This window comes from Heloderma suspectum, chromosome 6 (assembly GCF_057233095.1).
Source record: "Heloderma suspectum isolate Gila_16-S chromosome 6, 16-S_ref, whole genome shotgun sequence".
Classification (NCBI taxonomy): Eukaryota; Metazoa; Chordata; class Lepidosauria; order Squamata; family Helodermatidae; genus Heloderma; species Heloderma suspectum.
The window spans coordinates 64,708,890-64,732,574 of NC_139463.1; positions in this window are offsets into that span (position 1 = coordinate 64,708,890).

Here is a 23,685-nt window from a genome sequence, read left to right on the forward strand (position 1 = left end):
ATCATTCCCTCAAGTGAGCAGTCTGGCTTTATTTCCTGGAGTATGGACCGGTTTGATCTTCTTGCAGTCCAAGGCACTCTCAGAATTTTCCTCCAACAACCAAGTCATTATATAAAGCCTTTTAGGAACATATGTTTATATATAAACTGTTTCAAGAACATGAGAAAAAAGTATTGAAATCAATCAAGGAGTCCTGTGTCAACTGCCGTCTCTCTCATTATTCTCCTGTGCCTGCAGGGCCAGGGTTTGAGGAGGTCCTGGGCAAAGTGCCCATGGGTGAGCCCTCTCCTCCATGGTTGGGCCTGGCGGTAGTGAGCCCATGTGTCCTACTTTACAGAGGACACAGGGAAGTCCTGTATCTGAAAACAGGTGGTTGGCCACTGTGTGAAGAGCATGATGGACTAGATGGACCCTTGGTCTGATCCAGCAGGGCTCTTCTTATGTTCTTAAAAGCTGCCAGATGACAGACCTCTCTTTGAAGATGTCCTCTGTTTGAAGGGCTGCCCAGTCCAAGCCCAGCTTAAAGTTCTAGATCCCTAAGAAAGCAGAAGCCTTGAAGTTGCTCGTCAACAGTTAGCACCCAGACAGGAGACTAAGACAGGTCAGGTGGTCCTTCCCCACTGTTGTGAGATGTATTTCTATTTAAATTATCACTGGTCTTTCTATACTGGCAAATAAACACATACATTAACAGGTGCAAATCTGTTTCTCCATTTTAGGTGATATGTAAGTGGCCACCCTCCCTGGCAGACTTCCCTGGGGCCTGAGCAACACCAGGCTGCTGAGGGCCACCATTTTAATTCCCCACAATGCTCCAGAGTGACACTGCGTTGGGAAATTAAAATGGCAGATAGAAGTTAGACCCAGCTGGCAAGTGCTGCTTGGAGAAGCAGGGCCAGAAAGACAACATAAAGGGTGCCCAGGGAGCCAACAGTGGTGGGCCCTGCCGGGACCCTGGCAGGTGCCTCAGGATGCCAGGTGCTGACACCAGCCTGGTGTGCCTGTTATTTAACATTACTATTTTTGTAATATTACTATTACTAATCCAGTATGCTAGGTGCTGTACAGAAAGTTATTAATACCAGTTCTATCTGTATATATAAAAGGCCAAAGCCACTCTTTGCCTCGCTCAAGCATAGCCGGAAAACAGAACCCAGGAATGGAGCTATGCAGATGAAGGGAAGAAGAGGCCATCCAGACAGGAATAGGTTTATTACTGAAAACTAGTCAAGACATAATGCTAAACACATTGCTTGGAATCACATCAGTTAAAAAAAAAATTAATAACAGCCATAGGGTGGCCAATTTTCATCAGGGACACTGGGCAGGGAGCAAGTTCACACCACCGTATCTTCTCTCCTTTTTTGTTTTAGCAAATATTTTCCAAACCTTTGCTTGGTGTTAAATCCAGCTTTGTGCCCCATCACAATTCCTAGCAAAATTCTGCACAAAATAAAAATTCAGCAGAATTGCAGAACGAAAAAGGGACGTTTTGAGCATTTTCAAAGTTTGCTTTAGAAATTCAACTTCTGAGGAACAGGTTCTTTAAAATGAGAGCCAGTGTGGTGAGAGTGTTGGACTGAGACTGGGTTCTAGTCCCCACCCAGCCATGAAGCTCACTGGATGACTTTGGGCCAATCACTACCTCTCAGGGTTGTTGTGAGGATAAAAGGGGGAGGAGGAGGGTCAGGTGAGCCACCCTGGGTTCCTTGAAGGAAAGAAAAAGGTGACATATAAATGTAATAATAAATAATAATACAAACATCAATCTTACATTTTCATTATGAATTCTGAGGCAGTAAGGTGAGCCTCCATTTGCCAACTGTTTCTACACTTAACAAAAGAAAAAGAAACCAATGATGCCCATAATTATTTGGGTGGGGGGTGGGGGTGGGGTGCATGTGTCAAATTAGGATATTTACAAGCTAATTCAAATTAAGAGAATTGGTCTGGGAATACCTCTCCCCCCTCTGCATTTCACCTTTAGCAATCTCTCTTGATAGACTGGGCTGGGGATGGTTTGTTAGTAATACTCTCAGTACTACCAAGTAAGAATAATATGCACAGTTAATATTCTTTATGACTGCTCGAGAACTCTGGAGACTCACCAAAGCCTGAACCTGAATGTATTTCAGAAGCACTGTAATTCTCCACCCCTATTATTATTATTATTATTATTATTATTATTATTAATATCCCGCCTTTCCCCCCAATACTGGGACTCAAGGCAGCTTTACAACATTAAAACTTGTACAGTTAAAAGCTATAAATAGAAGTATACAAAAGTTAAAAATATAATTAAATCATCAATAGTATAGTATAAAATATCAAAATGTTAAAAAACAACAAGAAATATAACCGTAGTATCCATCCGTTGTATTCTCACAGGTCCAGACTAGCTATCCCCATTAGGACTGGCATTTGAGGAAGGGGAAAGTGGGAGTTTGAAAGTTAGCTGGACCTCAAGTCACAGCATCTGATCTAAAAGTTCCTCCTCGTAATCTTAGATGTTTCGTTGCTATTTATAATTCCTCAGAGGTAAACTAAAGGCATTCTGAATATGGTCTAAGCTGCTTTGTCCTTTATTATTACATCAAAAGCCCCAGGTGTGTGACCTGCTAATGAAACAGGTTGTTCTTTATAAAGCTCTTGTGCGTCCTGGCTCACACTAAGGCCTGGCTATGCAGTTCCTGTAGCTGTACAGTATTAACTGTTAACAGCTGGTCATAGTAGTTATATGTGAAATGAGTGGTTGGACCTGAACCCCAAATTTAATTAAGAATTTGCAAGGGAATTAAGAATATAATCATAATAATTTCCAGAGTAAAGAGTACTTTTACTTACCTATTTAATGTTCTTGCTTCTACTATGTAATTGTTGCTACTACAATATCGCTGCTGCTATATTGTTATTGCTGTTGTTGCTATCTAAAAATTAGGCATTGTGCATAGTCATGCAGGAACCCACAAAATGGCTTCCAGCCCATCAGCTATCTAGCAACCGGGACACCAGGTACCACACAATTCCCTACCTCAGAAACTTAATTCCGCTACAGTTTTTGAGCATGTCCATTCTGAGCTCCAACAGAGACTCCCCCTGTTCCTTACCTTCTCCAGAAGTATGAGAATCTCTCCAGAAGATGCAGGTAAGGCATTTGGTGATGACCAAAATTGATGGCTGGCTATAAGCCAAGCTAACATTTGTGGACCCCTTTAATTATGTATACTCACAATTCACTCCCTCTCCTTTGTGAGGATAATTTATTGTAGATAGAGTCTTTTGCATAGCCTTCTTCTACCAGAACCCTATGGAAGCAGGATAGGATGGTTTGAGGATGCTTTGGGCCCCACTATAATTTCTCATGAACATTTGTATGGATTATGCTATATAATTTTGCACTACCCACCCCAAATCAGGAGCATCCTGCAGCACCCCTCCCCCCATAGCCTTCTTTCAGAATGAAGTTCAAGCTATCCTGTGAAAGTAAGAGCTAGAACCATCCTGTGAAGACATCTCAGGCTCCATTGGCACTACTTCATCACCTGCAAGAAATATAGTGGTCTCTGCCTCACCCTAGATTTGTGGGACATCAGTATCTTAACCTGACCAAACCTCTGCCTGTGTGGTCTTCTTGAGTAACACCATTCCTCTCCTCAAAAAAAGAAAAGTGGTTTGCTTTCACTGGCTTCAAAGATCACATATCTCTGTCTGTCCTCAACACTGCAAGTTTGTCTGGCTTGTGGTAGGTGACCAGTGCTTTTAGTACTGTGTTCTAATAGTGGGGCTTTCCGTTGTCTCAAGAGTTTTTATGAAATGCATGGCAGTAGCAGCTGCCCAACTTCATCATCATGGTATACCTGTTTCCCTATATATCAATTCCCAGCTATTAGCAGCAGAGATGCGCTTCTCAGCAGTTTAGACACCTCATTTTGTGGGGTGGGGTTTTTTGACTCTGCCCTAAAGATGTCCTGAATATTTTGACTACACAGTATTGCCACGGATCACGCAAACAGTATCCTCACACCAGTATGGTGGCCTTGACAACCTTGGTTCTCCAAGCTTCTTCAGTTGGGGTGGCATCACTTCCCGGCAGTATGGTCCAGAAACTTCAGGTAGTCCAAAACAGGGCAGCAAGATTGTTAACAGGGACTGGTCAATGAGATCACATTACGCCAGTACTTTTCCAGCTATGCTGGCTGCCAGTCCATTTCCGGGCCTGATTCAAAGTGCTGGTATTAACACTCAAAGGCCTTAATGGCTTGGGGCCAGGTTATCTGAAGGATCACCTCCTCCCATATGTATCTGCCCAGACCCTAAAATCATCCTCAGCGGCCCTCCTCTGGGAGCCCCCACCAAAGGAAGTGAGGTGGGTGGCTACCAGGAGGAGGGCCTTTTCTGCTGTGGCCCCCTGGCTGTGGAATGAGCTCCCTAGAGAGGTTCGCCTGGCGCCTACATTGTTCTCCTTCCAGTGCCAGCTGAACACCTTTTTATTCTCCCAGTATTTTAGCATTTTAGCTTCCTAGTCTTTTAGCTTTGGTTTTTAAATCTGTACTTTAAATCTCTGTGTTGCTGCTAGGTTTTATTCCAGTTGTACTGTTATATTATGGTTTTAAGCTTTCATATTTTATATTGTTTTATGCTGCACTTTGTGGTTTTAATTTTTGTGAACCGCCCAGAGAGCTTCAGCTATTGTGCTGTATAGAAATTAAATAAATAAAATACTGTGTGCAGTGTCCCAGAACAATGCGAAGATCATATATCCTGGTGCCCTTCAGATGTTTGGGCTACAACTCCCATCACCCCAGTCAGCATGACCAATAGTAAGGAATTATGGGAGTTGTACTCCAAAATATCTGGAGGGCACCAGGTTGCTTCCACCCCTCGCCCCCTGTCCTACAATGAGATATCCAGATCTCAGGTCTTACAGCTTGGCAGGCCGTACACACCTAAGTTTTTAAACATTCCATTCAGTGCTAGGAATTCATAGGTAAGCAAGTAGACTTAACCTTCTGAGTTGGCTGATGCCGAAACTAGAATGGGTTATCATGGGCGACTGAAATAAGCAATGAAACTGGCACAGAACATATTCTCTAACGTGGAATTGCTTGTTTGTTTTCTCCCCCAAGGCTCCTGTGTTAAATGCAAATTATATTTAATACTAAAAACATCTAATTTGCGTTTAACCCTGAAGCCTTGGAAAGGAACATTTATGGGACCATTATAAGGTTAAAACCAATCAAGAAAACTGAGGTTAGTGGGACGGCTTAGAGAGAGTATATAGTGCCAGGAACTATAGTTCATTTGGGTTGGGGAGCTTCTCCATGTTTGGTCAGATCAGTTTATTGCACAGTTGCCTTCTTTCCAACTCTTGGGAGCTTCCTGGAGCTTATCTGCAGTTACCTGGAGCCTTAAAAAAAAAAAGAAAAAAGCCTTTGGTGGCTTTTGCACAGCTCTGTCTGAACTGTGATTAGTGACCAGGACTTGGATAGAAAATAGATGAACTGTTGAGTGACATTTAATTTGAAATGACAATGTGAAGGTGCAGCCTACAGTACCAGCTGGGAGAGAACTCTAAAATAAAATGACCTCCCTCCCCGAAGATTTTCTGAGAAAGGTTGGAAACACTGAGCAGATTCTTTTGAGCAGAGCTTAGGGGAATTCGCTTCCCTATTGCTAATGAAAAAAAGACTGAAAAAAGACTGAAAAGCACGCAATATGCATAGTATTAGGAGGGAAAATAGCAGCAAGTGTTCTAATGTAGGCAGAAAGTGGGGCTACAGGACAGCTGGATCAGGTACAGATATTTTTCTAGGATGGCAAAAGATCTAAGCCTTCATTTCTGGATATTCTATTCTGTGATGTTTTATTCCCTATAATTTCACTCTCTCTCCTGCTCTTATCTTGCTGAAGGTGTTCACTCTGTCGCATGTTGCTAAGAGCTGTTAGGAAGAAAATCCCAGTGTGGTTTCTAATTATAAAGCAGCAGAATGAATGGCAAAGGCAGCCGCAAAGCTCTGCAAAGCCTTGTCCAAACAAATTCTGACTTGTCCTGAGTTTACAACCCTGTTCTGTTATCGTTAAAGGTTGCCAAATCTGCCATTATATCAACAGCACCTTCATTTCTGTGTCAACGACGGATCTCATCTTTTTCTCATGCTGTTCCCAAACAGGAAGGTCCATTGTACTTAAGAATTGTGGCCCTTGCAGATCTGCTTACTCCAAGGGGATCTCCTTCCTGATTATTGATTTTCCATGGAGGAATGGTTGGTAGCACGAATCCCTCGTTGGCTTGAGCATGGTGGGCAACCTGCCTTGAACACCTGTCCTGGCACAGTGAATGTGAGCAGAAACTGGTGGAGTTACTGGGAGAGAGTGTGAAGACTGGCATGAAGCATCCACTGCTCATGGAATTCATCCTGAAGTTGGTTGCCAGTTCTTGTTGACAAAAATTATAGGGCCGAGTGCCTTTGAGCATCTGCAAAGTGCCTTTCGTTTGTGAAGAAAACGCTTCCTCACCTGTTGGGAGACTTTCCAAGTGTTCTGTGGAATATGATGTCCTGTGCCTCACTTTCAGTCGGAGTTAGGGATGTAAGAGAAATCCTCCATGGACCCAAATGAGGCCGGATTCTATTGAATCCAGCCCACCGAAGTCCATGGAGGATTGGATCTCCTACCTCCAAAGTCCTTGCCGACTGGATCCTGCCTGCCGCCGGCTCCGAAGCCCCAGCGATACGGCTGCCATTGCTATATTGCTGGCTGGACTGACAGACTGTAGATGCAAATGGCGTCTGCTATGCCATTTGCGTCCCTGCTCTTTGATGTGATAGGCTATGTAAAGATTTACATAGCCTATTATGTGAAAAAACAGGGATGCAAATGGCATATTTGCATCCCTGTTCCTTTGCGTGATAGGCTATGTAAAGATTTACGTAGCCTATCACGTCAAAGGGCAGAGACGTAAATGGCGTCTGCTATGCCAGATGCCATTTGCGTCTGCAGTACGTCAGTCAAGCCTGCGATATGGCAATGGCAGCCATATCGCTGGGGCTTTGGAGCCTACCGGAGGCTCCGCAGAATTGCCATGGAGCGGAGCCGGCCAGCGAGGATTCTGGGGGAGGGATGGATCACTTCCCCCCCCGCGGACCCCCCCCCCCGCCGGAATGGCAGATAAGTAATTCGTACATCCCTAGCCGGAGTGCCTAGGGTGACAGTGTCTCCACATCTGCTGTATGATCTGAGAGATGACTTTGGGTGAGACCAGGGGTGGGAGAACCAGGGATGTTTGAGCTCACAGAAATTCTCCAGACTTCACTTCAGAGCTCAGTTCAGCTCACTCCCATTTTCATTTGAGGCATGGTTTTTGGTTTGCTCAAACAGGAAAAGTGAACATTTCAAATGGGAAAACTGTGCATTTCTCCCATTGACTAAAGAGCCAGTGTGGTGTAGTGGCTAGAGTGTTGGACTTGGAGCCGGAAGATCTGAGTTCTAGTCCCCACTCAGCCATGGGAGCTCACAGGGTGACTTTGGGCCAGTCACAGACTCACAGCCCAAACTACCTCACAGGGTGGTTGTTGTGAGGATAAAATTGTGAGGAGGAGGATAATGTAAGCCGCATTGGGTTCCTTGCAAGAGGAAAAAAGGCAGGATATAAATGTAATAAATAAAATAAATAAAGTGTGGAAATGCGGCTAAAAATAAATAAATAAATGCTAATTTCAAAGTGTACATTTAAAACAATAGCAACACATTTTTCGAACACAGTCGCTAGTTTGGGAAGGTGCGGACATTTTTCCGCAAGAATGCTCTCCCACTTGCATTTGTGAATGGGGCAAGTTCGGAAGATTCACAAACCAAAAGGAAATTCTTGTGCATCCCTAGGTGAGACATGCATTGTAAATTATTAAGCAACATTTCACTCTCCAAATAAATATGTAAGATTCAGTTCCTAAGTAACACAGTTTCACCCTTTTCTGGCAGGGTACCTCTGATGTACGGCAAGCAGAAATTCAACAAAGGAAGCCTACCAATGCCAGGAAAAGCATCGTCTGTTGCATTTCTGCCTGTCCTGGACTTCAGCCCTGAGATCCAGCCCCAGCTGCACCACTGGAGATCACAGGCAACTATTCAGCTGATAGAGGCCCAGGTTATACTAGGCTGGCTGCTTCAGTTGCACAGTGGCCAGGACAAACCTAGCAGACTCACCAAATACTCCTTGCAAAATGGTAGAGCTCCATGTGAAGGCATTCACCATACACAGCTTTCACAGTACACGCACGGGTACTTGAATAGGTTACCGTCTCTGTGGGATGACTCAGTGTAAAGTCAGTGCTATGGCAACATATGTATGGATACTTGCAGCAAGACTGTTTGGGGAGTTTGGGGCTTTGGATCCTCCAAGTCTGGCAGTTGGCCAAGAGGTCAAATTTCTGACTGGGGCACTAACATTCTGGTGGAGTTCTAGCAATCCTGCTTGTAGTTGTATAAGATGAGATGGCACCGCATTTTATTTATTTATTTAAATATTTTTATCTTGGCGTTTACATTAAAACGTTTTAAAACAAGAAACATTCTTTTATTTTCTTTTAACTGATGCCTTATTACTTCCAGTCAAGACAACTTCGATGCTCTATATGTGGGACTGCACTCCGTCCTGATGTCGCACGAGATCAGATAGTTGGGTACAAGATGACAGACAGGGAACTTTTCATGGTGGGGACAAAATAGCGGGATGCCCACCTTCTGGAGTTCCGCCAAGCCTCTTCTCTAGCTTTTGGGGGAGGGGGTGGGTGGGGTGAGTCTACCGAAGACCTCGCAACAAGTTTTAGTGTTGAATGATCTGCTGTTTTTATTATTTTTATAGGCTACCGCTCTTAAATTAATATGCTGTAGAGCTCCTATTTCAGTATTGGGTTAATTCCATTTTTATTTTGCATGATTTTGAGTGTATTATTTTAACCCTTTGTAAGATGCTTTGGATATTTTAACAGAAAAGTGGGGGTAATCATCATCATTATTTGCATGCTCTTAACAGGTACATGATACCTTAGAAATCTAGTGAGATAGCTCAGATTTGCATACATTTGTTTGCACTGCATAATTTTATCCATGCTTTCGTAACCTCTCAGATAGACTGTTGTTGTTCAGTCATTCGGTCATGTCCGACTCTTCGTGACCCCATGGACCATAGCACGCCAGGCCTTCCTGTCCTCCGCTCTCTCGTCTCTCCCGGAGCGTGCTCAAGTTCATATTCATTGCATCGGTGATGCTATCTAGCCATCTCATCCTCTGCCGTCCCCTTCTCCTTTTGCCTTCAGTCTTTCCCAGCATCAGGGTCTTTTCCAGAGAGTTTTCTCTTCACATTAGGTGGCCAAAATATTTGAGCTTCAGCTTCAGTATCTGTCTTTCCAATGAGCAGTCAGATTTCCTTTAGGATTGACTGATTGGACCTCCTTGCAGTCCAGGGGACTCGTAAGAGTCTTCTCCAGCACCACAGTTCGAAAGCATCAATTCTTCGGCGCTCAGCCTTCCTGATAGTCCAGCTCTCACAGCCATACGTTACTACTGGGAAAACCATAGCTTTGATTAGACGGACCTTTGTCGGCAAGGTGATGTCTCTGCTTCTTTCTATGCTGTCTAGGTTTGCCATAGCTTTCCTCCCAAGGAGCAAGCGTCTTTTAATTTCATGGCTGCAGTCACCGTCTGCGGTGATCTTGGAGCCCAAGAAAATAAAATCTGTCACAGCTTCCATTTCTTCCCCTTCTATATGCCAAGAAGTGATGGGGCCAGATGCCATGATCTTAGTTTTTTTAATGTTGAGTTTCAAACCAGCTTTTGCACTCTCCTCTTTCACCCTCAAAAAGAGGCTGTTTAGATCCTCTTCGCTTTCTGCCATTAGGGTGGTATCATCTGCATATCGGAGGTTGTTGATTATTCTCCCGGCAATCTTAATTCCAACCTGTGATTCATCCAACCCAGCGTTTCTCATGATGTACTGTGCATATAAGTTAAATAAGCAGGGCGACAATATGCAGCCTTGTGCATTATACATGGGGCTGTCCTTGAAGATGGTTTGGTAATTGCAGCTAGTACAGAAAGCCGCTGTGAGACTTATAACTGCAACAGCTCTCTGGGAAAGTATCTCACCAGTATTAAAAGGACATCACTGGTTGCCAGTTTATTTCTGAGCCCAATTCAAGATGCTGGTGCTGACCATCTGGCCCTAAACTGCCTAGGGTGGCCATGTGTGTTACTTTACAAGAGTCCTTTATTTGAAGGGTTGCCTGGTCCAAGTCTGAATTAAAGATTAATAACCCTAAGAAGAATGAGCAGAGGTCTTGAACTGGCCCATCAATGATTACCACTTCAACAGAAGACCAAGCAGGCGAACAGGCCACCTGGTGACACAAGTCCTCACTGTGGCCGTTTCTACATGAGGCATTTATTGTGCACTCATGATAGGCCACTCACGGAAGTTTGTGGGAGGCACTAGCAGGGAGGGCAGGCGGGGAGGGCTTGCAGCAGCATCCAAGTCTCATCTTTGAAGCCTAGATTCTGGTAGTTTCTAGAGATTGCTGCCAGGCAGCCTGGGAAATAGAGTCCCCAGTGCCCCTCAACTTAATGGATTGACTCAGGAAAGCTTTAGGAATTCTATTTCCCAGGCTCCCCAACGTTAAGCTGAGCATGTTTGGATGAAACTAGAGATATCTAGGCCTCATAGATGACGCATGAACATTTATTTATTTACATGTATATCCCATCTTTCCTCCAAGGAGTTCAAGGTGGAAGTCTTGGCCTAAAGTCATCCAGGGTGTTTCATGGCAGAGTGGGAACTAGAACTTGGGTCTCCCCAGTCTTCGTTCAGTGTTCTAACCACTACACCATACTGGCTATCCACACCAGCCCACCTTTCTGGCGGTCTCCCTCTGCCACAGTAGGTTTTGAGAAGAAGGAGCTGGCAGCAGTAAGGGCTACATCCAGGTGAGAAATGTTGAGCTGAGTCTCACATTTTGGAGGCTTGCCCTAGTTTTCCAAAGTGGAGACCTTGGTTTTTCAACACTCTCTCAGGACCAGCATGAACCACACTCATTTGAACTCTGGTCAGCAAAACAAAGCCTAGATTTGAAAATGAATGTATGAGCAATCTCAGAAGTTACTAATGCTCAACTTTTGGAGAGTAGTCTCTAGAGGAAAGGAGCATAACAGTTGCACGCCTACCAAGCATGCTTCTCTACATGTGTCATTGTCATCCTAAGTGCCTTGATGGTTATATTCAGAGGGAACTCCCAGTGTGTCAAAGATGATGTAACGTATGGCACTGAAAAAGAGGCTGCCCACTTGATAGGTGTCCAGAGCTGCTGGATCTGTGTGCATCATGTGGTGAACTGCTGAATGTCCAGTGGCAGCTTCTCAGTGAAGGATCTTCACTGATTCCACCCATCTAGGCTGGCCATTTGCTTTTCCTGGACAGGAAGGTGTATAAGAAGACTTCCTGTTCCAACTGAGCATTACTTGAGCAATAAGGTCCTCCTAAAGTCTTGAGCGTTCCTGTATCTTTGGTAGGGATGGATGGACTCACTGCCATCCAGTTTTGCCACCACTCGCTCCCCCTGGACCTGCTCACCAAGCCTCCGTGCTCACCCAGACCTGCTTGCCGAGCAGCCGCGCACCCGGTGAATGGATCCGGCAGCTGACTGTCCTCTTAGCGAGCTTTGCATAAAAATGGCAGCTTGGGGATTTCTGGGAATCTAATGTTGCACTAAAGGTGGCTGTAAAGGAGCCATTTACACAACATTACAGGTGTGAATGGACCATTTACACCTGTAATGTTGCATAAATACCCTTTTACGACCGCCATTTGCGTAACATTAGATGTACAGAAATCTCCGAGCCACATTTTTTATGCAAAATGGGTGGTTTGCCTAGAGGACGAGCAGCTGCTGGACCCACTTGCTGTTGCATGGCTGCTTGGCGAGCAGGTCCGGGCGAGCGTGGGGTCTCAGTGAGTAGGTCCGGGGAGAGGGAGTTCGGGGGGGGGGGAGTCCACTGGACTCCACCCCCTTCCTGGACTGTCGCACCATCTCTAATATTTGGTCCTGGCCATTGGCTTGTTCCATGGCTCCTGATCCACCTCAAACTGCTGCCCATGGTCCACACTGAGAACATGTTGGGCTTAAGGTGTTTTGAGCTTTATAGGTACTCAAGATCAGCTTGATGGATTGTGCCTAGAAGATAAAGGGCTAGCATGGGTGATGGTAACAGTTGCTGCTCTTAACGCATGAGGGTGGTTCACATGAAACCCCCCCCATGCACTGAAAGATGGAGGCATGGGGTTGTGTGGGCTAGTGCTGCTCCTTGCTGCTGATGTGCCATCCTCCCTGCCACCGATGTGGCCAACTGCCATGCCCTCTGTCTGTTAAGGTCATCTTGGTTGTACATGCATAGAGAGTTCCTCCATGTAAGGTGACCCTGATAGGTGGATGGGTAAAGTCTCTTCTGGTGTGTTACAAATGCACGGAGGGTGGGGTGGGGTGACTGCTGAGTGCATAAGCAGTGTGGGCCCATGAAGCCTCATGACTCCCTTGTGAATTCTGTCAATGTGTAGAGGGGGTTGTGTGCCCCCCCTATGTTCTAGAGGAGGGAACAAGTGGATGTGGATTCTAGGGATGGTGGAGAAATCTGCTGCGGATTCAAATCAGGGCAGAATCTCAAAAATCTGACCTGTGAAATCCACAGTGGACCAACCCCACTCACCTCTAGCACCATTGGATTTCCTGCAGGGCGGCTCTCCTCCATTTGAAACATATGCCATTAGCCAATCATGGGAAAAATATGGCCGCAAAAGGAAGTTTATGGCATTTGCAACCATAAAGCACTTTCTTTTATTTGCTTTACGGCCACAAATGCCATAAACTCCATAATTCACAGCCGTATTTTTCTCACGATTGGCTAACGGCAGCTGCCATTAGCTGATCGCGCTGTTTAGAATGGAAGACAGCCACCCATGAAATCCGATGGACATAGTAAGGCTCCAGGGAAATCCATGGGGTGCAAGCAGCCCGGATTTCCCCACTGTGGACCCCCTGCCTGGACCAGAAGTCACAGGGTTCATACACCCCTAGTGGATTCCAGTCTCCAAAATTTTCACCAAAAGCTTTCTCATAATATTGTGTCTTTGGGCTTCATATGGAGGGAGTAAACAGAAGTCCAATTCTGGGTACAATTTTATGGCAGTTTCTTCCACAGTCCCCATCTTCTTTGCTATGTTTACTTGTTTCAAAATCCTCTGCATGTTAGAATATGGTGGTGGCTGTTACCTACTCCAAAGAGAAACAGTAGTTTCTCATGCAGAAAAATGTAAGTAATGGGCAGCCATACCAGTTGTAGGGCAGCTGGTCTGGATGGTGATGGTTTGGGTGGATGAATCATAGAATCATAGAATAGTGGGGTTGGAAGGGGCCTATAAGACCATCAAGTCCAACCCCCTGCTCAGTGCATGAATCTAAGTCAAAGCATCCCTGACAGGTGGCTGTCCAGCCTCATCTTGAATTCCTCCAGTTTGGGAGAGACCACTACCTCCCTAGGTCATTGGTTCCATTGTCATATCTCTCTAACGGTCAGGAGGTTTTTCCTGATGTTCAGCCGGAATCTGGCTTCCTGTCACTTGAGCCCATTATTCCATGTCCTGCACTCTGAGATGATCAAGAAGAGATCCTGGCCTGCCTCTCTGTGACAACCTTTCAAGGACTTGAAGAGTGCCATCCTATCTCCCCTCAGTCTTCTCTTCTCAAGGCTAAACATGCCCAGTTCTCTCAGTCTCTCCTCATAGGGCTTTGTTTCCAGTCCCCTGATCATATTCATTGCCCTCTTCTGAACCCTCTCCAGCTTGTCTGCATCCTTCTTAAAGTGTGGTGCCCAGAACTGGATACAGTACTCCAGATGAGGCCTAAAGAGTGCTGAGTAGAGGGGAACTAGTACTTCCCAGGATTTGGAAGCTATGCTTCTATTAATGCAGCCCCAAATAGCATTTGCCTTTTTTGCAGCCACATCACATTGTTGGCTCATATTCAGCTTGTGATCTACAACATTTCCAAGATCTTTCTCGCTTATAGTATTGTTGAGCCAAGTATCGCCCATCTTGTAACTGTGCATGGGATGGTGGGATGCTAATATATGTGTTGGGTTGCATTTGTTTGTGCCCACCTTTTGTATGTGGATGCTGGCAGCCAAGAAAGAGTCGGCTGTGTTCTGTTTCCCAAGCTTAATGCATTTTGTGTCGACTCAAAGTAAAAAGAGATGGGGTAGGGATCCACCTGTAAACAAATGTGCAATGGCAAACCAGTTTATGTAGGCATTTGCCTGAGGTGATCTGACAAAGGACACTGTGGCTTGAATTGGTGATGAAAACAAAAAATGAGAGCTCACTGCTCATTTATTTATTTATCTGTCTTATTTCTATCTCACTTATCCACTATAAATAGTACCCAAGGTGGTTAACGACAAAAAAATGCAAGATAAAATACAAAATCATAGTTATGAATAAAAGCAAGGCAATTAAAAACACATCAATGAAATTAAGAAATAAGCAGCACCCACCAGTTAAAATCTTCTTCAGCGAACAAGTCATCTTAAAAGCCAAATGCCTGTCTGAATAGAAACATCTTTACCTGCTGCATCACAGATCTTACCCCAGGATGAGTTCAGTTTCACAACTGAAAGAAAAGATATGCATGCTAACTGAACCCAGGTCCAACCATCAGTCTTGCCCCTTCCTCCATTTTCCAGACAGGCTATTCTCCTTTTTATTTTATTTTTTTAAATGACGCATCCATCCATTTATTTGTTGTTGCCTTTGTAATATTTTTAAGTGTCCTCCTTTTTTCTTTTTTTTCTTTTTAAGTGCAAAACTGCTCTAGGGATTTTTTGGTGATATCACAGGGCAGAGCCAGCCAGCACCGTGCACAGCCAGCTGTTCCTGCTGCAGACCTGGAGAACGGGCTTTTCCAGAGCTCAACCCCGAGGAGGAATAAGCAGTGGAGGCTGGTGGCTCCGATTCTGGTGGGTCCGTGAATCCGTTCTGGGTTTCAATCAGAACCAGCCAGTACTCTAAAGGAGCTATCCAAGGTGCTGAACCTACTTTGGGGGGATAGGATTCAGCACCTCGGATAGCTCCTTTAGAGTTCTGGCTGGTTCTGACTGAAACCCAGAACGGATTCTTAGCCCCACCAGCCTCCACTGGGAATGAGTGTGTTTGGACTGGAAGCAGCGGGGATGTTTCCAGGTCAGCTCTTCTTCTTTCGTCCACTGTTACTGGAATACATAGTGGGGTTGTTGCAATGGCAGGGCTGGGGATATACACAGAACCAAACCGATCCTTGTATTTGTGGTGCAGTCTAGTGGGTATAAGCGGAGGAGAGGATGGGGATATCATGACATCAAATGTGAGCATAACTAACACCATATGATGGGCACCATAGGCTACTTCAGGATGGCATATGCCACAGCCAGCCACTTGACTGCAAAGTCTTTGGGGACCTGAAGATACAGCTGCAAAATGCTCATGTTTCGAGGGTAGAGTAGATATCAGCTGCCCTGCACTAGTCTCATCTGGATGAAAAATCGGGCTTGTCTAAACCATGAGCATTGCCTCAGTGTTCCTAAGCTGCTGAAGGATAAAGACGAGATCCTGATTTGGGTCCTGGGCTTACCTCCCATTCCTGCACACAATAGGGACGTTAGAGGATTCCACCACGGACTCCAATGAGGCTGGATTCTTTAGAATCTGGCCCCCTGGAGTCTGTGGTGGAACGGAGCAGTGTTGTCGTCCCCGCCACCCTGCGAAATTTTCCCAGGACGGACCCTACCTGGCGTCGGCTGGTCCATTCCGTTCGCTGCCCTGGTCTGCGGCCGCGAATGGCTGCCCCGGTCTGCAGCTGCCATTTGCCTCCCTGCGTTAGCTGTGATAGGCTACGTAAGTATTTACGTAGCCTATCATGGCAAAGAGCAGGGACGCAAATGGCATCCGCTACGCCATTTGCGTCACTACTCTTTGCCGTGATAGGCTACATAAATATATATGTAGCCTATCACGGCTAACACTGGGATGCAAATGGCGGCTGCTACACCATTTGCGTCCCGGCGTTAGCTGTGATAGGCTACATATATATTTACGTAGCCTATCACGAAAAGAGCAGGGATGGAAATGGCATAGCAGGCGCCATTTGCATCCCTGCTCTTTGCTGTGACAGGCTATGTAAATATATACGTAGCCTATCATGGCTAACGCCGGGACGCAAATGGTGCCCACTACGCTGGACGCCATTTGCGGCCACAGCCCGGCAGCAGACAGAAGTCCAGCTACGGGCGGGCCCAGCTGGTGGCTCCGCCAGCTCACCGGATCGCCTCCCCCCCCAGCGGACACCCCCACCCGGAACAGGGTAAGTAATCCGCCCATCCCTAGCACACAATCAGTGGTTCGATAAGTAGAGTGGCCATTTAAGCATGGCCAAAAAAGAGAAAATGCATCACCAGAAAAGAACAAAAGAGGACACCGATTTGCATAACATTTGCATAAGGTGATTTATATGGATAGATGAAAATGTGGGCATAATTACTATAATTTAAATAGAAATACCATCTCATCATAGTCAGGATAGGAAGAGTGTCCAGATGCTGACTGTTGGTGGGCAACTTCAAGGCCCCTGCTGCTCTCTGTTCCTATGGTTCTTTATCTTTAAACTGAACTTGGACTTGGCAGACCTGCAAACAGAGGACCGTCAAGTAGGGAGGCTGGAGAAATTTGAGATGGATTAAAAGGAGCTCGGATTTCTAAAAATCCAACCTGCGGAATCCGCTGCAGAGCGACTCCCTCAGGTCATGCAGAGTCCGTAGACTTTCAGATGATTTTTTTACTTTCCTGAAATGTACACATATAAATCGGTAGAAAAATATGTACGTTTCTGCTGAGGAAACGTTGAATGCAATGGGGACAATACACTAAATGTTACATACTGAGGTAAATTATGTAAATACTTATGTAAATATTTACACAAATACTTATGTAAATATTTACGTAATTATTTCCGTACTTTTCCACATGACGAAAAAAAAATTGCATCTGTCTGTGGGCAGATGATGGAACAAAAGGTGCCTGACAATCCGTGAAACACAGACGGGGCAGATTTTACTCAGTCCGTACATCCCTACTGTCAAGTAGGACACATGGCCGCCCTATCGATAAGAAAACAGCCGTCATGCAGGCAAGAACAGTAGATCTCTCTTTAGCTTCACAGAAGAGGGGGTGGAGACACAGAAAAGGAAAATGTGCCTCCAATGAGCATTGAGCCAAAATTTCTCCAAAAAGAATTGCCTGGTAATTCTTCTAAGAATTTTCTTTCTTGACCTCCCCCTGTGAACCGCAGGAGAATATTTGACAAAATGGCCTCCCCACTTCAGGATGGAGCATTTCAGGATCCGGCCTTAATATGGCTTAATATTATTTTAATATTGTTGAAGGTAGCAGTGGGTTTGGACCCTAATCTGTCCACTCCTGTCTTAGGGAGCACACTGCCTCTTTCATCCACCAGTGTGAACTAATAAATAGAACTGATACAAACTGTTTCAGGAGGGAATTTTCTAGGGGTGCACGAAAGTCACTTACCTGGTCTCGCAGCTTTTCGCGGTGGGGGGGAGGCGCTTCGCTGCTCTCCCTGCGAAGTTCAGGCCGGGTGGGGGAGGCTTCCCGCCTCGTCCGGCCGAAATTCAGGCCGAGGGGGAGGCTTCCCGCCTCACCCGGCCGAAATTCAGGCTGGGGAGGAGGCGCCCTGCCTCGCCCGGCCGCAAAATTAAAAGTTAAAAAAAAAAAACGCCCCCGTGATAGGCTACGTGACGATTAACGTAGCCTATCACGGCTAGATCTGCAAAGTCAGCCGTGATAGGCTATGTAAATCGTCACGTAGCCTATCACGGGTGACTTAAAAAAAAAAAAGCGCGTACGCAAATGGCGGCCCCCATAGGAAGCCGCCATTCGCGTTCCTTATTTGGTCGCTGTAGTCTACGTAAATCTTTACGTAGACTACGGCAAAAATAAGGGCAACGCAAATAGCGTTGCCCTTATTTTTGCCGTAGTCTACGTAATCTTTACGTAGACTACAGCGACCAAATAAAGAACGGGAATGGCGGCTCCCTATGGGGGCCACCATTATCCGTACGCGCTTTTTTTTTAAAGTCACCCGTGATAGGCTACGTGACGATTTACGTAACCTATCACGGCTGACTTTGCAAATCTAGCCGTGATAGGCTACGTTAATCGTCATGTAGCCTATCATGGGGGCGTTTTTTTTTCTTTTATTGGAATGGCGGTGGCGGCAGCCGGTCAAAAGACCGGCTGCCGCTCCAGCCCCGGACAAAGACGCGACGAACCACCGGCCGGACCCCCTGCCGGGAGGGACATTCAGGAACGGTAAGTCCCGTCCCGGGGTGTGTGTGCGGGGGGCGGGGGGGGTGCGGAGAATTTCTCCCCGAAACTTGTTCGGGGGGCCGAACACGTTGGCGCTCGGCCCCCCGAAGTTTCGGGGAGAAATTCTCCGCCATCCCTAGAATTTTCTGAAAATTTTCCTGAGAATTCCCCCCCCCCAAAAAATCTGCTGGAAATTCTCCCCCTCCAAGAATATTTATCACCCTCCTCTAATTTTGCCTGTTCTAAACAGAGTGGATAATTTTGGGAGGACATTTTCATTCAGCCCTGCCTCCAACAGCCCTTTCCAGCCTGAATAAGCATTGGGGCTCGGAAATAGGGCTGCTGGAGAAATTTGAGATGGACTAAAATGAGCTCCGATTTCTAAGAATCCGACCTGCAGAATCCGCTACAGAGTGACCCCCTCAGGCAGTGCGGAGTCTGTGGATTTTCGGATTATTTTTTTTACTTTCCCAAAATGTACGAAAATATAAATTCGTAGGAAAATACATAAGTTTCTGCTGAGGAAATGTTTAGTGGAATGGGAGACAATATGCTAAACATTATGTACTAAGGCAAATCATATGAATACTTATGTAAATACTTACGAAATTATTTGAGTATTTTTCTGCATGACAAAAAAATGAATATTTGTATCTGTCTGTGGGTGGATGATGGAACGAAAGGCACCTGACTATCTGCAAAACCCAGATGGAGCAGATTTTACACAGTCCGTACATCCCTACTTGGAAAGAAAGTGGACAAAGTACAGGTCCTTACTTTCTTTTGGGAGGAAAAATCAATCTTGGTTTTTATGCATAGCTTTTTTGGTAACAGGAAAATGCAAATACCTAGCACCACCAACAAAACCCAGAAATTGTATCTGGATAAATGTATGTTATTATTTTATTTTTTAAAAACCTTTATTGTTGCTGTGGGACTGGCAACAACCTGTTGCAGTGTGGAGTGCTCCTGTTCAGGGTTCCAGTTATCCAGTCATGCCATCTTCTAGGATATCCCATTCCATTTCCCCTCCCCATGGTTTTCCGCCCCATGCCCACCCAAGCCCTCCACATTTGGTGCCTACTGATCGTGTTCATTTCTCATGGGGCTGTTTTGGGGGACCCCCCAAGTTTTTTTCCCTAAATATTTTTTGTACTTCTACAAACCCTGGGGTTCCCCCAAGCCTGCTGTTACCTCCCTCTTCTGTGTGGCTGGTGCTGTATTGGCTACATAAGGAATGGCACTCACCCTCTGAAGATCAGAAATAGAGGGAATAACGTATGGCACGAGAGAGAACACCTTTGGGAAGCGAACAGGTTTTTCTTGGTGTCTCAGTTCCGCTTAGCATGTTACTGATTTAGAGTGACAGATTACGACAAAGAGATGCAGAGAGATATAACAGATTGAGCGTGGATCAACCCATTACGATAAAGACGGGGTTGCTGCCAAAAAACATAGCAGCCTTGCGTCAAGTTCTTCCTCTTCATAACATATAATAAAAAAAACTTAGCTGGATCCTGACATCACAACATTCCACATCATTGACAGGCAGGGCAGAGAAATATACATCTTGACATCAGGACACAGATAACTATTAGTACACGTCAATAGTGCGATCTTATGCATGTTTAAACAGAAAAAGTTGGCTGGGAAATGCTGGGAGTTGTAGAACTTCTTTCTGTCTAAACATGCGTAGGATTGTGCCCTAAGAAGGGAAAGAGTGAGAACCTTTCATAGGGCTGTGGTATACAGATCTATGCTGTATCCTGTGTTTGTGATAATGAGTGGGTATGTCCTTATTTTGGTGCAGTGTTACAGCAACATGGTTCTCCATCACAGATACATGTGGCAGGGAGCTGCAATTGGATGTAACTCCCTGGCACATGTGTAAACCATGAGTATGCACAGTGAAATATACATACGTTGCTAGGGATGGACGAAAGTCCCTTACCTGGTCCCGCAGCTTTTTTCGGGGGGGTGGGGAGGCGCTGCGGTTCTCCCCCCGAAATTCTTGGTGGGTGGGGAGGCGCCCCGTCCCTCCCGGCTGAAATTCTGGCTGGGGGGGAGGCGCCCCATCCCTCCCTGCCGAAATTCTGGCCGGGGCGGAGCGCGAAAGGAAAAAGTAAAGTGTAAAAAACACGTGATAGGCTATGTAAAGATTTACGTAGCCTATTACGGCTAGATTTTCAAAGTCAGCCGTGATAGGCTACGTAAATCTTTACGTAGCCTATCACGGCTGACTGAAAAAAAAAAAAGCGCGTACGCTATTTGCGTTGCCCTTATTTTCGCCGTAGTCTACGTAAATCTTTACGTAGACTACCCGTGCCCAAATAAGGAACGCAAAATGGCGGCGCCCATGGGCACCGCCATTTGTGTACGCGCTTTTTTTTTTCAAAGTCAGCTGTGACAGGCTACATAAAGATTTACGTAGCCTATCACAGCTGACTTTGAAAATCTAGCCGTGATAGGCTACGTAAATCTTTACGTAGCCTATCACGTTTGTTTGGTTTTTTTACACTTTACTTGGAAATGGCAGTGGTGGCAGCCGGTCGGAAGACCGGCCGCTGCTGCCGCAACGCCGCCGAACCGCCGCCGGGACCCGCTGCCACGAGGGACATTCGTGCGAGGTAAGTCCCATCCCGGGGGGGGCGGGGGTGTCGGAGAATTTCCCCACCAATTTCGGGGGGTTGAATGCATTGGCATTCGGCCTCCCGGGGATTCGTGGAGAAAATCTCCGACATCCCTATTAGGGATGTCAGAGAATTTCTCCACGAATCCCCAGGAGGCCAAATGCCAACGCATTCGGTCCCCCGAAATTGGTGGAGAAACGGTCCGCCCCCCTGCCCCCCCCGGAATGGGACTTACCTTTGGCGAATGTCCCTGGCGCTGGCCGCCCGGCGGCGGTGCGGCGGCGGCAGCTGCCAGTCTTCTGACCGGCTGCTGCCGCCGCCATTTCCAAGTAAAAAAAAACGCACACACAAAGATTTACGTAGCCTATCATGGCTAAATTTTCAAAAAACACTGTGATCGGCTATGTAAATCCTTACGTAGCCTATCATGGCTGACTTTGGGGGGGGAAGCGCGTACGCAAATGGCGGTGCCCATATCACGGCTGACTGCAGGGATGCAAACGGCGGCGGCTATGGCTGCCGCCATTTGCGTCCCGGCCGGCCAGGAGGATTCGCGGCCGGAGGGATGGGGCGCCTCCCCCACCACCCAGAATTTCAGGGTGAGGAACGGAGCGCCTCCCCCCCACCGTGAAGCAAGCTGCGGGATGAGGTAAGGGACTTTCGTCCATCCCTAGTTTCTACCAGAGTTTCACATTAGCGGAAACCCCAGGCATTATCTCATGAAGAAAACAATCCAAAGTGCATTTTCTAGGAAGTAACTCCCATTGAACTCAATAGCCTGGTTCACACTTAATGACATACCAGAGTATGGGCTGAGTACCTCTCATCAGGAGGTTTGGGGTGTGGTGTCATCAATATGCCGATGACACGCAGCTCTACCTCTCGTTCACGTCTTCACCAAGGTTGGCCGTAGAATCCCTGTCCAAAAGTCTGGAGACAGTGAGTGGCTGGATGGGGAGGAATAAGCTGAATCTGAACCCTGACAAGACCGAGGTACTTTTGGTGGGAGACAAGAGGAGGTTGGGGGATGTTGACCTGGTGTTGAATGGGGTACGGCTACCCTTGAAAGACGAGGTCCGTAGCCTGGGGTCATTTTAGACTCCCAGCTGTCCATGGAGGCTCAGGTGTCAACTGTGAGCCGGAGAGTGCTGTATCAACTCCATCTGATACGGGGGCTGCGCCCCTACCTTCCTGACCATCTGCTCCCATCGGTAGTACATGCCCTGATCTCCTCTTGTCCAGACTACTGTAACGTGCTCTATGTGGGGTTACCCTTGAAGACAGTTCGAAAGCTGCAGCTGGTGAGGACAAGGGGGAGGGCCTTCTCTGTGGTGGACCCCACTTTGTGGAACTCTCTCTCTAGGGAACTCTGCCATGGCCCTTCTTTAATGAGGTTCCACCACGTGTTGAAAACGTGGTTGTTCAGGCAGGCATTTGGGTTAGGGTATTTTTAGAAATATGTTTTAATGTGTAATTTTACTGTTTTAAACTGTTTCTACTGTTGTACATCGCCCAGAGTGGCCGGATGACTGGCCAGATGGGTGGTTAAGAAAATACATACATACATACATACATATGGGTTGTCGCTGATTTATGGGTTGTTCTTGAATCATGGGTTGTCATTACATGTGAACCACACACTATGGTTTAACTATGAGTTGTTAACCAACAACAACCCAGGAAGAGAACCCATGGTTTGTTGCTGGGTTGTGAACTCTGGGTTGTTCGTGGTTAACAACTAGGGATGTGAGAACTCACCCTAGTTTGGTTCTCCGTGCACTCGCTGAAGCAGCGTCCCTGCTCGCTTCCCCCCGCCCCCGAACCTGTGCTCGAGCCACCCACGAGTTTGGTGAATTCCCCAGCACTCACCGTGAACCATTTGGTGAGCACCGCCATTTTTGTGCTTTTGCTTTCTTGGAAAAACAGGAAGTTAAAAAAAATTGCATATTCAAATACGCACAGTTTGGAGCTGGGAAAGCTAAATAATCGCAATATTAGAGGGATTATTCCTCTAATATTGTGCTTATTTTGGCTTTCCCAGCTCCAAACTGTGCATATTTGAATATGCACATTTTTTAAAACGTCTTGTTTTTCCTAGAAAGCAAAGGCACAAAAATGGCGGCGCTCACCGAACGGGTTTGTGGTGAGTACTTTGGAGCACGAGCAGGCACAAGCAGGGGGCAAAAAGAGAGTGTCTCAGCGGGCGTAGTTCAGGGGTCGCGGGCAGGGGATTCTCAACGAATTCCGGAACCCCAAACTGCGCTCACGACATCCCTATTAACAAGCCATAGTTAAACCATAGTGCCAGGTTCTCACATAACAACAACCCATGATTCAACAACAACCCACAGTTCAATGACAACCCATACGCAAGGTTGTCCATACAAGTGAACCAGGTCAATAGGACCTACTTTCAAGGGCATGAGTGTAGGAACAGGCAGCATGGCCCACTTCACATTTTTCATTTTGAGTGTGTACTATTTGAAGAAGCAACATTAGAAACCCAAAGTCCAATTCTACAACACTTACTGCAGTGCTAAGTGGCTGCGACACTTACTGCTCATTAGGCTATGTGCATCCTGACCTAATGAATGTCCTGGC